The sequence below is a fragment of the Protopterus annectens genome, chromosome 1.part1 (genome assembly GCF_019279795.1).
Source record: "Protopterus annectens isolate FY-2018-M chromosome 1.part1, PAN1.0, whole genome shotgun sequence".
Lineage (NCBI taxonomy): Eukaryota > Metazoa > Chordata > Ceratodontiformes > Protopteridae > Protopterus > Protopterus annectens.
This window is the reverse complement of record NC_056726.1, coordinates 1,195,060,787-1,195,073,664: the sequence shown is the minus strand read 5'-3', so window position 1 is coordinate 1,195,073,664 and position 12,878 is coordinate 1,195,060,787.

Sequence of the window (12,878 nt, the reverse complement as noted above, 5' to 3'; positions counted from 1 at the left end):
TGAATGTATGTGAGTGTGTTTGTAAGTTGTACGTGTGAATTAGGGTAGGAAGATGAAAGTATAAGTGTGTAAGTGTTAGATGGGTTGGTATTTGTATATATGTGATGTGTGTGTCTGTGTGCGAGGGACTGTGGAATGTCTGGGTGTGATTTTGCTGTCTTTTCCTGTTTGTGCTATCTCAGAGTTAGTATATATAAGTGGGAGGTGCAGGGGGCTTGCCCCCCTGCTTATATGTAGTGTAGATTTGTTGGTTTGTGTTTGTGTGTGTTTTCTTTGTTGGTTTGTTGTTGTGTGGGATGGATGATGCATGTGTTGTGTGGTGTATGGTGTGTTTATGTTCGTGATTTTGTGTTTCGCGGTTTTGGAGTTTTGGGATTTGGATCATTCGACTTTATGGTCTCAAGATACTAAAATTTGAGATTTCAGTATTTCCAGATTATAAAGTGAAGAAAGTCATAAACTCAAAAGCAGAATCTCAAATTAAGAGAAACTTGAACATATGAAAGGGACAAAAAAAAAAAAAATTAACACCTTTCAAATGTTTTCACAGGGAGACTTAGCCCCCCTGCACCCCCCACTCTCCCCCTTCTTAAATATACCTACTCTGAGATCGCACTATAGTGAAGGAAAGGGAAATCTCCCATTCTGCACTATATGTGTAAGCGCAAAATGGAAGATTTTCCATTCGTCCACTACAGTGTGGTCACGGAACATTCACATTTAAACTGCTAGGGTACAGGGGACCTGGCCCCCTGCAATAAGGTAAGTTAACTTTTTATTTTTTTAAACCTAAGGCTCCCATTCACAATTTCGTATGAATTTAGAGCTTCCATCCATTCGATCTTGTGAAGAGGAACCATATAAATATATATATATATATATATATATATATATATATATATATATATATATATATATATATATATATATATATATATATATATATATATATATATATATATTGGGTCTATATTAAAAGACCGAAGTTTTTCAGTGAACACCTCTTGGTCGACACATAATCACATAATGAGCGAACGCACTAAAGTGCAAATGCTCAAAACAACACACTTTAAAACATAACGTGGGGGGGGTCTTTACCCCCACACCCACCTTACTAAAAATACCAACTCCGAGATCGCACTACAGTGAGGAAAGGGGCAAACACATGGGGATGGCCAAGCAGTTTTTTTCCCAGGGAAAGAAATCACTGTTTTGAGCGTTTGCGCTTTAGTACATTCGCTCATTAGGTGTAGACCAAGAAGTGTTCACTGAAACACCACTTTGGTCTTTTAATATAGAACCAATATATATATATATATATATATATATATATATATATATATATATATATATATATATATATATATATATATGTGTGTATATATATTTATATAGGTCTACTTTGTTTAAATGTAAGCACATTTAAACAAAAATTACTTACCCCAAGGGCATTCCTCAAAATGCCATTGCAAAGAACGCATGGACTGCCAAGTTCCTTTCCCTGTGGAAGGAACCACTTGGCCACTATGGTGAACTTTGCTCTTCAGTTTAATGCAATCTCGGAGCTGGCATATTTAAGTGTGGTGGTTAAGCCCCCCCCCCCCACTTTGGTGGGTTTAGTTGGCTTCATTTTGTTGTACTACCATGGTGACCAAGTGATTCCCTTCACAGGGAAAGGAATTTGGCAGTCCATGCATTAGTTGTAATGGCATTTCAGAGGAATGAGCTTGGGTAAGTAACGTCCATTTAAATGTGCTTTTGTTTAAACAATGTAGATCACACACACACCCGCACACACCCCCACACACACACACACACACACACACACACACACACACACACACACACACACACACACACACACACACACACACACACACACACACACACACACACACACACACACACACACACACACACACACACACACATCAGTTTGCACCATAATGCAGCTACCAATGCTGCTTTCTTGCTGCATATTTTGCCTTCTAGTGTAGCACATCAGCTATAAACTGTTTATATACATGTTGTATACCATTTTGTCCTTTCTATATGCTTGTTGGATTACATTGTGCTGATGTCTGTGAATCAGTATGTTTCAGTGAAGTTCATCACTGAAAAAAGACATAGATACATTCTGCTGTGCTGCACTGAGATGTTGTACATGCCTTTTTATACAAACAAACTTTACATGTACAAGTGCCATTCTTTAAAGTGGCATTAAGATTCACTGCACATGATTCAAATTTCCCTGTAAAGTGTAACTCAAGAACAACTATACTGATATGCTATCAATTCAGAATTAATTCTGCCAGTGCTAGTGCCTTATGAAGAGCACCTGCCTGATGTATTGAAGAGTGATACATTGTGCAATATATCCTGCAGTTGCAATGCAGGGATAGGCTGCTGGTGTATTATGTAGGCCCATTCCATAAGGTGGATGCCTAGTGCAATATGTTGGAGCAGCTGACCAGGATGACTATCATCCCTCATACCAGGGAATATTACAGGGTGTGGTATAATGAAATGTGATGTCACAGGTCTGAAGCCTCTGGAAGTGGGAAGCAGAGATGAGGCATGAGCCTCTCATATGTCATTTTAAGTGTCAACTATTTCCACTGCATCTCATATTGTAATCTAAAACATTTTTCTGTCTATCATTATGTACTGTAATTTAAGACATCTTTTCTTTCAGAGCAATGTTCCTAATAAGTCTCCCAGAGACTTCCCATACTCTGGAACAAACTACCTATCTGTATCAAACAAAGCTCCTCATTAGCACTCTTCAAGAAAAATCTTGATGACTGGATGGAAGACAGGAAATTCACCCCAGGGATCACTTCTGTGGCTCTGCTTGACAGGGGCACAGGAAAATAATTTTCTTGGGTGGCAAAAGCCAGGGTACCATTTACTTGGACTTTTCATGAAACTGTTTGGAACATTTGATGGTAAGATACCAGAAGTTCATAGGTTCATAGGTAGGTACTAGGCTACTGGCCCTAGGGCCTATATAAGCCTAGCCAACAAGGTTCCCTGGCTTTTGCCACCCAAGAAGGTTATTTTCCTGTGCCCCTGTCGAGCAGAGGCACAGATGACTTCCCCGGGGTGAATTTCCTATTTCCCATCCACTTATCAAGATTTTTATTGAAGAGTGCTAATGAGGGACTCTGCTTGACATAGATGGGTAGCTTGTTCCCAAGTATGGGAAGTCTCTGGGACAGGAATCTATCCCTCCAGCATGTTCTGTTTATTGTGGTGACAAGGTTTAGGTCCCTGGAACATGTAGCTCAGAGAGATTGGGTTTTCTTTAGGTGTAGCATGTCCAATAGCTCTGGGTTTGACATAGCTTTGTATGTTAGGCAGAGATCACCTCGGAGTAGGCGATATGCTATGGAGTAAAGCTGGAGTTTTTTGAGACGGTCAGCATAGGGCATCTGTTTGAGTGCCGTAATCCACTTTGTGAGATATTTTTGTGGCCTTTCCAGCTGTTTCAGATGTCTTGTGAGGTACATTCCAAAAGGAGCACTGTACTCAATAATGGGTCTAATGAGAGCCGAGTAAAAGGGAACAATGTCCTCATTTTCCTGGATGAGAACCCTTTCCTTATCAGGTGTGCCATGTAGAAGGATTTCCTGACTACTGTGGTGATGTGATTATGAAAGGAGAGACTATTGTCCACCTGAGTCCCAAGGTCTCTTATCACACCTTCGGCATTAAGTGGACTGCTGCCTATGTGGTAGTTCATGGGTACCGAGTTTTTACCAAAGGGGATGACAATGCACTTTTTGGCGTTGAGCTGTGGCTCTGACACCAGGCATCAGTCTCAATGAGGCCCTTCTGTAGGATGTCTACATAATTCGGGGACTTGACTATGGCACCTAATTTGCAGTCATCTGTGAACTTCATCAGCCAGAGGCCCTCTGTGTTAGCCTGTACTTCAGTGAAGTAGACACCAAACAGAAGAGGACCCAAGACTGAACCCTTTGGTACTCCACTTGTCACAGGTTTGACGTTAGATTTGGAGTCTGCAACTTTTACAGTGTGGATTCTGTCAGTGAGCCAGTTGGCAACCATCTTGTGATGTATGGATTTATACCCAGTTTAGTGAGTTTATCAATGATACCAGAATGGGAGATGGTGTTGAAAGCCTTGGCGAGGTCAAGATACGCTGTGTGAACTGCCTTGCCCTTTTTTACGGCTTTTCTGACTGTTTCAAAGAAGTTGACCAGGTTCTAGAGGCTTGATCTTCCCTTTACAAACCCGAACTGGGTGGGGTAAAGAGTTTGGAGGTTACCAATGTCTTTGTTTATGAGTTCCATGATGATGCATTCCATGGCTTTGCAAACCAGGCTCATCAGGCTAATAGAGTGATAGTTCCCGGGGTCTGTATTGGCTCTCCCTTTGTGGAGTGGTATAACTGCTGCTGTGCACCATTCAGTGGGTACAAAGCCTGATGTGAAGCTGTGATTGAACATGGTGCTTAGGTGGGGGGGCCAATTTGTTCTGTAGTTCATGTAGAACGCAGCCTGGCATGTTGTCCAGTCCCATGGATGCTGTGTTCTTGGCTTTGGAGAGTGCAATTTTTACCTGATCAGTTGTGATTGCAGGGGCACTGCATTCTTCTGGTATGGATATGGGCCCTTTAGGGGTGAGGGAGGGTAAAGTTTTCCACTTACCTGTCAGCCAGGATGTTGGCGATATCAGTTGGTTCCGTAATTTTCATGCCATTTTGCTGTAATTCAGAGCAGATCTGGGTGTTGCCACTGAGATTATTGACATAGCTATAGAATGCTTTGTGGTTGTCCTAAGAGTCAGTGGTAATCTGGTTTTCATGGCTGGCTTGGTGGGATTTTATGAGAGATCTCAGCTTCTTACTGAGGCTGACCTGGGAGCTCCTCCACTCATGGGATTTTGCTCTCTTTTGCAACAGTTTCTTCCTTCTCTTGTAGAGTTTGTTTATAGCAGGAGACAACCAGATTGGCTTCCTTTTTTTGGAGGATAGTGTCTTCGTTCTGCTAGGGATAGCACAATCCATGGACTCGTGTAAGTGCATATAGAGTGCATTTGTATAAGATTCGGCAGTTGTAACTGTATTGTCCATCTGCAAGGGTGTCGTGAAGTCTGCCACTTCTGTCTTAAGAAGCATGAAATTGGCTTTAGAGACATTTTTTATGGTGGTTTCATTAATAGGGGGTGGGGGCAGGATGTGGATATCTATGGTGATTAGCTTATGGCCGGATCTGACTAATGAGGAGTTGACTTCAGGTGGTGAACACCAGTTACTCATGTTGGTAATGACTAGGTCTAAGATATTATTGCCCCTGGTGGGGGTGTGGATAAGTTGATCCAGGGCATTGGAGTTTATGAGTTCTAGAAAGCGTTGAGTGAAGGAGTTGGCACATGAGTAGTTTTCCCAGTTAATGGTGGGGTAGTTGAAATTGCCCATTATTAGGGTGTTTGGTTGAACCCTAATATTTTCCAGTATATCAAGAAAAGAGGAGTGTGAATCCTGGGGCATACAAGCTACAATATGAATTGCAGGTTTGCCAGGAGTTAGTTGCACTTTAATAATTTTGGATGCATTATGTTGGGCAACTACTCTGGAGGTGTGTATATCCTTAATGAATATGGACACACCTCCACTCTTGTTGTTCTGGTCCTGATTAGATGGCCAACAGGTATGGTATGAGTTATATCCTAGTAATGCAGGGGTGCCCTCTGGAGCCTTGAGCCAGGTTTCAATCACTGCACAGATATCAATATTCTCCATTTTAAGGAGTGCCTCGAGTGAGTGCATTTTGAGGTTTAGACTTCTAGTATTGAGTAGAATTACCCTCAGTAGTTGCTTGCCTGTATCTGTTATGGTGGTGGGTTTGTCATTTAAACCTTGCCTAAAAAAGGCACTATATGGGTGGCAGGAGCCTTAGGCAGTATCTGGAATCCTGGGGCGACAGGTGCAGGCCATCTCTGGCAAAGCAATGTGGCCCATCGAGCATGTCGTCCCAGGCAGACAGATACTGGATCCCCTTAGAATGACACCAGAAGCTTAGCCAATTGTTGAAGTAAATTATTTTGTCCTTGTACTTCGGTATCATTCTGGGTGATGGCAGGATGCTGCTCAGGTCTAGGGACATACCTGCCTGGATTACAAGATCGGAGAGCTCCTCCATGTCTCTTTTCATGTAGTCCAGAGAGATACGTCAGGTAATTCACACCAACATGGACAATGACTGAGTCATATATGTACTTGTTGTGGAATGACATGAGTGCATGGGTTATGTGGCAGATTCTGGCACCTGACAGGCAGTTAACAGTAATCTTCTCCTTGTCTATTCTGGTGAGTGGAACATCAGTGTGCCTGACTATAGAGTCACCTATGACTAATGTGTTAAGCATTTTGTTTTGCCTTATGGGCTGTGGTTAAATGGCAGACTGGGTCTGTGTGTTATGTGTTTTTTGGGTTGTGTTGAGGGGTGGAAGTTGCTTGCATTTCTGTTTTGGAGGTCTCTGTTACTTGGGCAAATTCTTATTGAGAGCCTCAGAGAATGTTTTTGTGTATCTATGTGTGGGTTTAGGTGGTGTACATATAGGGGGACTATGTGATGAGTGTGGTGGAGTGCAAGTGTTTACCTTCTCCTCTTGACTGACAAGTTCAGTCTTGGATTGAGAGAGCTTTGCCTCCAGTTTGGAAAGATAAATGCATCTCTCACAGGTTGTAGTGTTGGGTGGTAGGAGGAGAGGTTTGTCAGTGTCCATGAGGCAATTGCTACATTGCCCCAAGATGTCCAGATTCATCAGGTAGACAGGAGAGAACACTGGGAGCTGTCCCTTGGACATGCCTGGGTGATCACTATTTTCCTGTAGATAAGTGAGAGAAGTAAGTACTAGAGCTGTTTTACTTAAAGTAACTTGAGGAGGATAAGTACAAAACTGTTAACCACTAGGAAATGGGAAAGGTTTAGTGATTCAGTAGTTTGTAGCTTATTTAGTGCTTACAACAGAAGATCTGAACCAGTTCAGAACATGGGAAAGCAGATTCAAGTGCTAATATTAAGAAACTGGCTAGTTCAAAGTGAAAAACTGAAGAGCAGACTTTATGGCACCGGGAATAGTTTAATCCTAGATAAGTGGCACTGTGTGATGTGCAAAACCGCACAAACACGAGTTCATAGGTTCATAGGTTCATACTAGGCTATCTGCCCGAGGGCATTTACAAGCCTAGCCCATAGTTTTGTGGCTTACGCCACCCCTTTAGTATGGGGAACTATACCCATTATTTTGCTGTGCCTCTGTTGAGCAGTGACACTGAGGTAATCCCTGGGGTATATCTGCGATCTCCCATCCATTGGTCAAGATTTCTCTTGAACAAGGCCAGCGAGGTGCTCTGCCTCACATATACCGGGATTTTATTCCACAGCATAGGGAGTCTTTGGGTGATGAATCTATCCTCCAGCGTCCTATTAATAGCCGTGTCGAGGTTTAAGTCTCCCGCCTTGTGGCTCTGACGGATCTAGATTTTTGAGGTGAAGCATATTCATCAAATCTGGGTTTGACATGGCCTTGTATGTTAGGCAAAGGTCACCTCTGAGCAAGTGGCGACTGAATAGAGCTGGAGTTCTTTCAGTCGGGCAGCATAGGACAGATGTTTGAGACCCTTTATCCTTTTGGTGAGGAACTTTTGTGGCCTCTCCAGCTGCTGCAAGTGTCGGGTCAGATACATTCCGAATGGGGCATTGTACTCAATCATTGGTCTGATGAGTGAGTTTTTAAACAGAAAGATGAAAGGGAAAGAAATAGCCCAAAAAGGCAAATAAAACTACAGTTTCTGAGCTGAAACCACTTCTCCAGCAACAGATAGGCTGTTTCAAAGCTCACCACTCCCACTGATGAACAGAGAAGCTTCGCTCTATCTTAGAAAGGTCCGGGCAACACAAGAATTACAAACAGCCAAGAATTCAGCAAACTCTGAAAACCGGGGACTGTATCCTTTCAGTAAGGTATTTCTGTTGGCATTCAAGTTGTTGCATGTGTTTGGACAGATACATGTTAAAGAGGTCATTGTATTCAATGACTGGCCTATTAAGGGCTGAGCAAATGGGGGCAATGACATCCCTAGATTGAGACACAATCCCTTTGTTTATAAGCTGTACAGTATAGAAGGACTTTCTTACAACAGTAGACATACGATGGTCAAAAGTTAGACCACTGTCCACATAAGTTCCCAAATCCTGAACAACTGGGTCAAACCTTAGGGGCATATTGTCAATGTGGCAGTTCCCTAGAGTAGATGACTTTCCAAAGGATACAATAATACAATTTCTGGTATTTAATTTCAGTCCATGATTTTGGCACCAGTTATTTATTTGAGACAAACCTTCCTGCAGGATGTCTAAGTCATTTGGTGATTCAAAGACTGCCCTTAGCCTGCAGTCATCTGCAAACTTAGTCAGCCATAGCTTTCTGGTATTGGCTTTTACTTCAGAAAAATAGATACCAAACAGGACAGGTCCCAGCACAAAACCTTGGGGGACTCAATTGCTGAATGGTATCTTTGTGGAGGTAGCTTCCTTTATTTTAATTAACTGCATACTATCTGTGAGCTGGTTGGCAATTCAGTGGGTAACGCAGGGGTTTATTTCCAGTTTATTTAGTTTTTCAACTATTCCTGAGTGGGGAATTGTGTCAAAAGCTTTGTCCAGGAGGAGATATGTGGCAAGTACAATTTTGTATTCATCCATTGCTTTGGTGAGCTTTTCAAAACAATCTACCAGGATGAGAAAGCATGACCTTCCCTAATGAAGCCATACTGAGACAGATCCAGTGTTTGAAAATTTACTATGTCCTGATCGATTAGTTCCATTATAAGTGTTCCCATGGCTATACATACGAGGCTGGTCAGACTTATGGGTCTGTAATTGCCTGGGTCTGTGGTATGTCCTCCATTATGCAGGGGAATGACTGTAGTTTTTCTCCATTCACTTCGTACAAAACCTGCATGGAGGCTGAGACTGAACAGTGTTGTTAGGGGTGTGGCTGAGACTGAACAGTGTTATTAGGGGTGTGGCTAAATAGTGCTTCATGCTATTTAAGATGCATCCAGGCATATTGTCAAGACCCAATGATAGGTTCATAGGTTCATAGGTTCATACTAGGCTATCTGCCCTGGGGCAATTATAAGCCTAGCCCGATTCTGTATGGCTTACACCACCCCTTGATTTGAGTATACTGTGCCCTTTTTAAGGTTTAGTTTACTGTGCCTCTGTCTAATAGTGACACGGGAGTAATCCCTGGGACAAACCTACGATCACCCATCCACCTATCGAGATTCTTCTTGAAGAGATTCAGTGAGGTGCTCTGTCTCACATGAACTGGAATTCTATTCCAGAGCGAAGGGAGCCTCTGGGTTATGAACCTGTCCCTCCAGCAAGTTCTATTTATTTCTGTGCTGAGGTTCAAGTCCCTCGGCGTGGCTCTAAGGGATTTAGATTTACTGAGGTGGAGCATGTCCATTAATTCTGGATTTGACATAGCTTTGTATGTCAGGCATAGATCGCCTCGAAGTAGGCAGTATGCAACTGAGTAGAGCTGGAGTTTTTTTAACCAAGCAGCATATGGCATCTGTTTGAGACCCTTGATCCTCTTGGTGAGATACTTTTGGGGACTTTCTAATTGCTGCAGGTGTCTGGTAAGGTACATCCCAAAAGGGGCATTGTATTCTATGATGGGCCTGATGAGGGATGAATAAAGGGGCACGATTACCTCTCTTGATCTAGATGTGAAACCCTTCGTGATGAGGTGGGCTATGTAGAAGGTCTTTCTAACCACTTTGGCAATGTGGTTTTCAAAGGAGAGATTGCTATCAACTTGGGTCTCCAGGTCCCTAATAACTTTCTCTGTACTTAATGGGTTTCTGCCTATGTGGTAATTTGTGGGCACATTGTTTTTGCCAAAGGGTATGACTATACATTTTTTGGCATTTAGCTTTAAACCATGGTGCTGGCACCAGTTATCAGTCTCTGTGAGACCTTTTTGAAGGATGTTTGTGTCAGCTGGAGAGTTGATGATGGCGCCCAGTTTGCAGTCGTCTGCAAACTTGGTGAGCCATAGTACTCCCACATTTGCTTGTACCTCGGAAAAGTATATACCGAACAAGAGTGGTCCCAGGACAGAACCCTGTGGGATGCCACTTGTGACCAGTTTCGAGTCTGACATGGCTCCAGCAACTCTCACTCTGTGGGTTCTGTCTTTGAGCCAGTTTGTGACCCATCTTGTGACATAGGGGTTTATATTTAAGCTGGATAGCTTATCTATGATGCCCGAGTGGGGTATTGTGTCAAATGCCTTTGCAAGGTCCAGATAGGCTGTGTGGACTACCTTCCCTTCATCTATGGCTTTGGTGACTGTTTCAAAGAAGTCAACCAGGTTCAAAAGGCAGGATCTGCCCTTGACAAAGCCGAACTAGGTAGGATCTAGTGTCTGTAGGTCCCCAATGTCTTTGTTTATGAGCTCCATGATGATCCTCTCCATAGCCTTGCAGACTAAGCTAGTCAGGCTTATGGGGAGATAGTTTCCAGGGTCCGTAGAGGCTCCACCTTTGTGGAGTGGGACCACTGTTGCTGTACGCCATTCTGTGGGCACATATCCTGTAGTGAGGCTGAGACTGTATAGCTGTTTTATTTGAGGGATTAGTTCCTCTTGGATTTCATGTAGGATGCAACCTGGGACGCCATCTGTTCCCATGGAAGCAGTGTTTTTTGCTTTGGAGAGGGCAGCCTTCACCTGAGCATCAGAGATGTTTGGGAGGCAGCCCTCTGCCAGGATAGATTCTTTTGGGGGGGAGGGGGTGAAGAAGTTATACAGTATTTTTAGATTTTGATGCTAAATGTGGCATTATACTTAATTATGGGCCAGATAAGTGCATCGCCTCGACAGCAAAAGAAGTTATACCCTCCCCATACTCGGCACTTATCCAGCACATAATTGACTATAATGCCCCATTTGGTATGTGCAGTACTAAGTACCTACAGCAATTAGAGAACCCTCAGAGGTTTCTAACAAATAAGATCAAGGGCCTCTAGCATGTGCCTTACACTAACCAACTAAAAGCCCTGTCATTATACTTCGTATCATATAGACCTCTAAGGGGAGACGTATGCCTGGACTACAGAGAAACCCAAGATGCAAACCTAATGAACTTACTGCATATTCATTAAACAAATGGGTCTATGACTACCCATTCCAGGGACTTAAATATGGACTGTGACTTAAATAGAACATGCTGGAGGGACAGATTTATCTCCCAGGGACTGCCACATTTGGAACAGGCTACCAATTCATGTGAAACAGAACACCTGTATGACACTGTTCAAGAGGAACCTAGACAAGTGAATAGGGCACTGTAAATTCTTACTGGGGATAGTGCCCGCACCTGCAACCCTCCTGGACATGGACAGTTATCAATAAATGCAATCTTGGGTATTGACTAGTACTTCTACGGTATTTTATTGGGTTGAAAAGGTTAGGCTTAAAATGATCTCTGGGATGATAGCCTAGTAATCTCCTATGATCCTATGACCCTATGAACAGTTATCGACAGTTCATGAGAACAGATAGGTTGGGGAATGCACCTACTACCCAGTATTGTGTGATCTCAGAGTTAATATATGCATGTATATGGTTTACCTCCATAAGTTCATGAGTTTGTTGTAGGACGCCCTAAAGAGCGAAAGTACAATGGCAAGACTTGTAAATTTCAAAACACATAAGTGTGAATTCAAATGAGTGAATGCCAGTGTGCATTTGCTCATGTGAATTCGCCATTCTGAGTGCAGGTAGCACTACAGTGGTGATCAGGACATGTACCCTTTCCTTCACTGTAGTGTGATCTTGAAGTTAGTATATTAAATTAGCAGGGGATGGGTTGGGGCGGTTGGGCGCAACCCCCCCACATGGTGGGTGGCACTGCGGTGCTTGCCCCCCTGTATAACGATGTTTGGAGACACCCGTAAATGTCAGGTTTTTCGAACAAGGTGGACATTTCCTGATTCTGGGATTCGTTGTGTAGCAATTTCTTTGTTTCCAGCAGTTGAAAGTGCAGTCTCTGACGTTTCCAGTCGGATATTTTACCTGTTGCATCTTTTATTTGCGACCTAATGGTGGAGATAAACCCATATATGTATATATATATATATATATATATATATATATATATATATATATATATATATATATATATATATATATATATATATACATATACAATTAGTATGGGGCATGGGAGGTGCAGGGGAGCTTGTCCCTCTGCATAAAAGTTTGAGTTTTTTTGGGGGGTGGGGTTTGTTTGGTTGTTTTTGCAAGTGCCAAGAAATAGCCTTGTCACATGCCTGTTGATGTATCAACATAACATCTTGCTGTGAGGTTCTCCAGTTCAGTACTCAGCTGGGATGCCTTCTGTGCAGAGTCTACATGTCCTCCTTGCAGCTGTGTGGGTTTCTTCAGGGGTGCTCTGGTTTCCTCCCATGTTACAAAGGCATGAGTCTGGAGAATTTCTCCCCGGCCTGTTCTCAAAATTGGTTTGTTTCAAGTCGGACTTTCCTGGTAAACAAATATTAAATAAATAAATAAACAAATGTTGTTGATGACATTAACTAATTCCCTCCAGTGGAACTCAGGAAGTTTGCACTTTAACTTCCAATGGGTGAAGCCTAAGCCTTTTGACAGAATCAAATTATGTCCTCACATTTCAAACAAATGTTCAAATCTCTGGAACCATAGGGGTTATGAAAGAAGTATAAATGGCAAACACTTCAGCACAAATTATTTTTATAAAGGTAGTATTCTTTAGGTTCTAGATCATAAACAACATTTTATAAGTCACA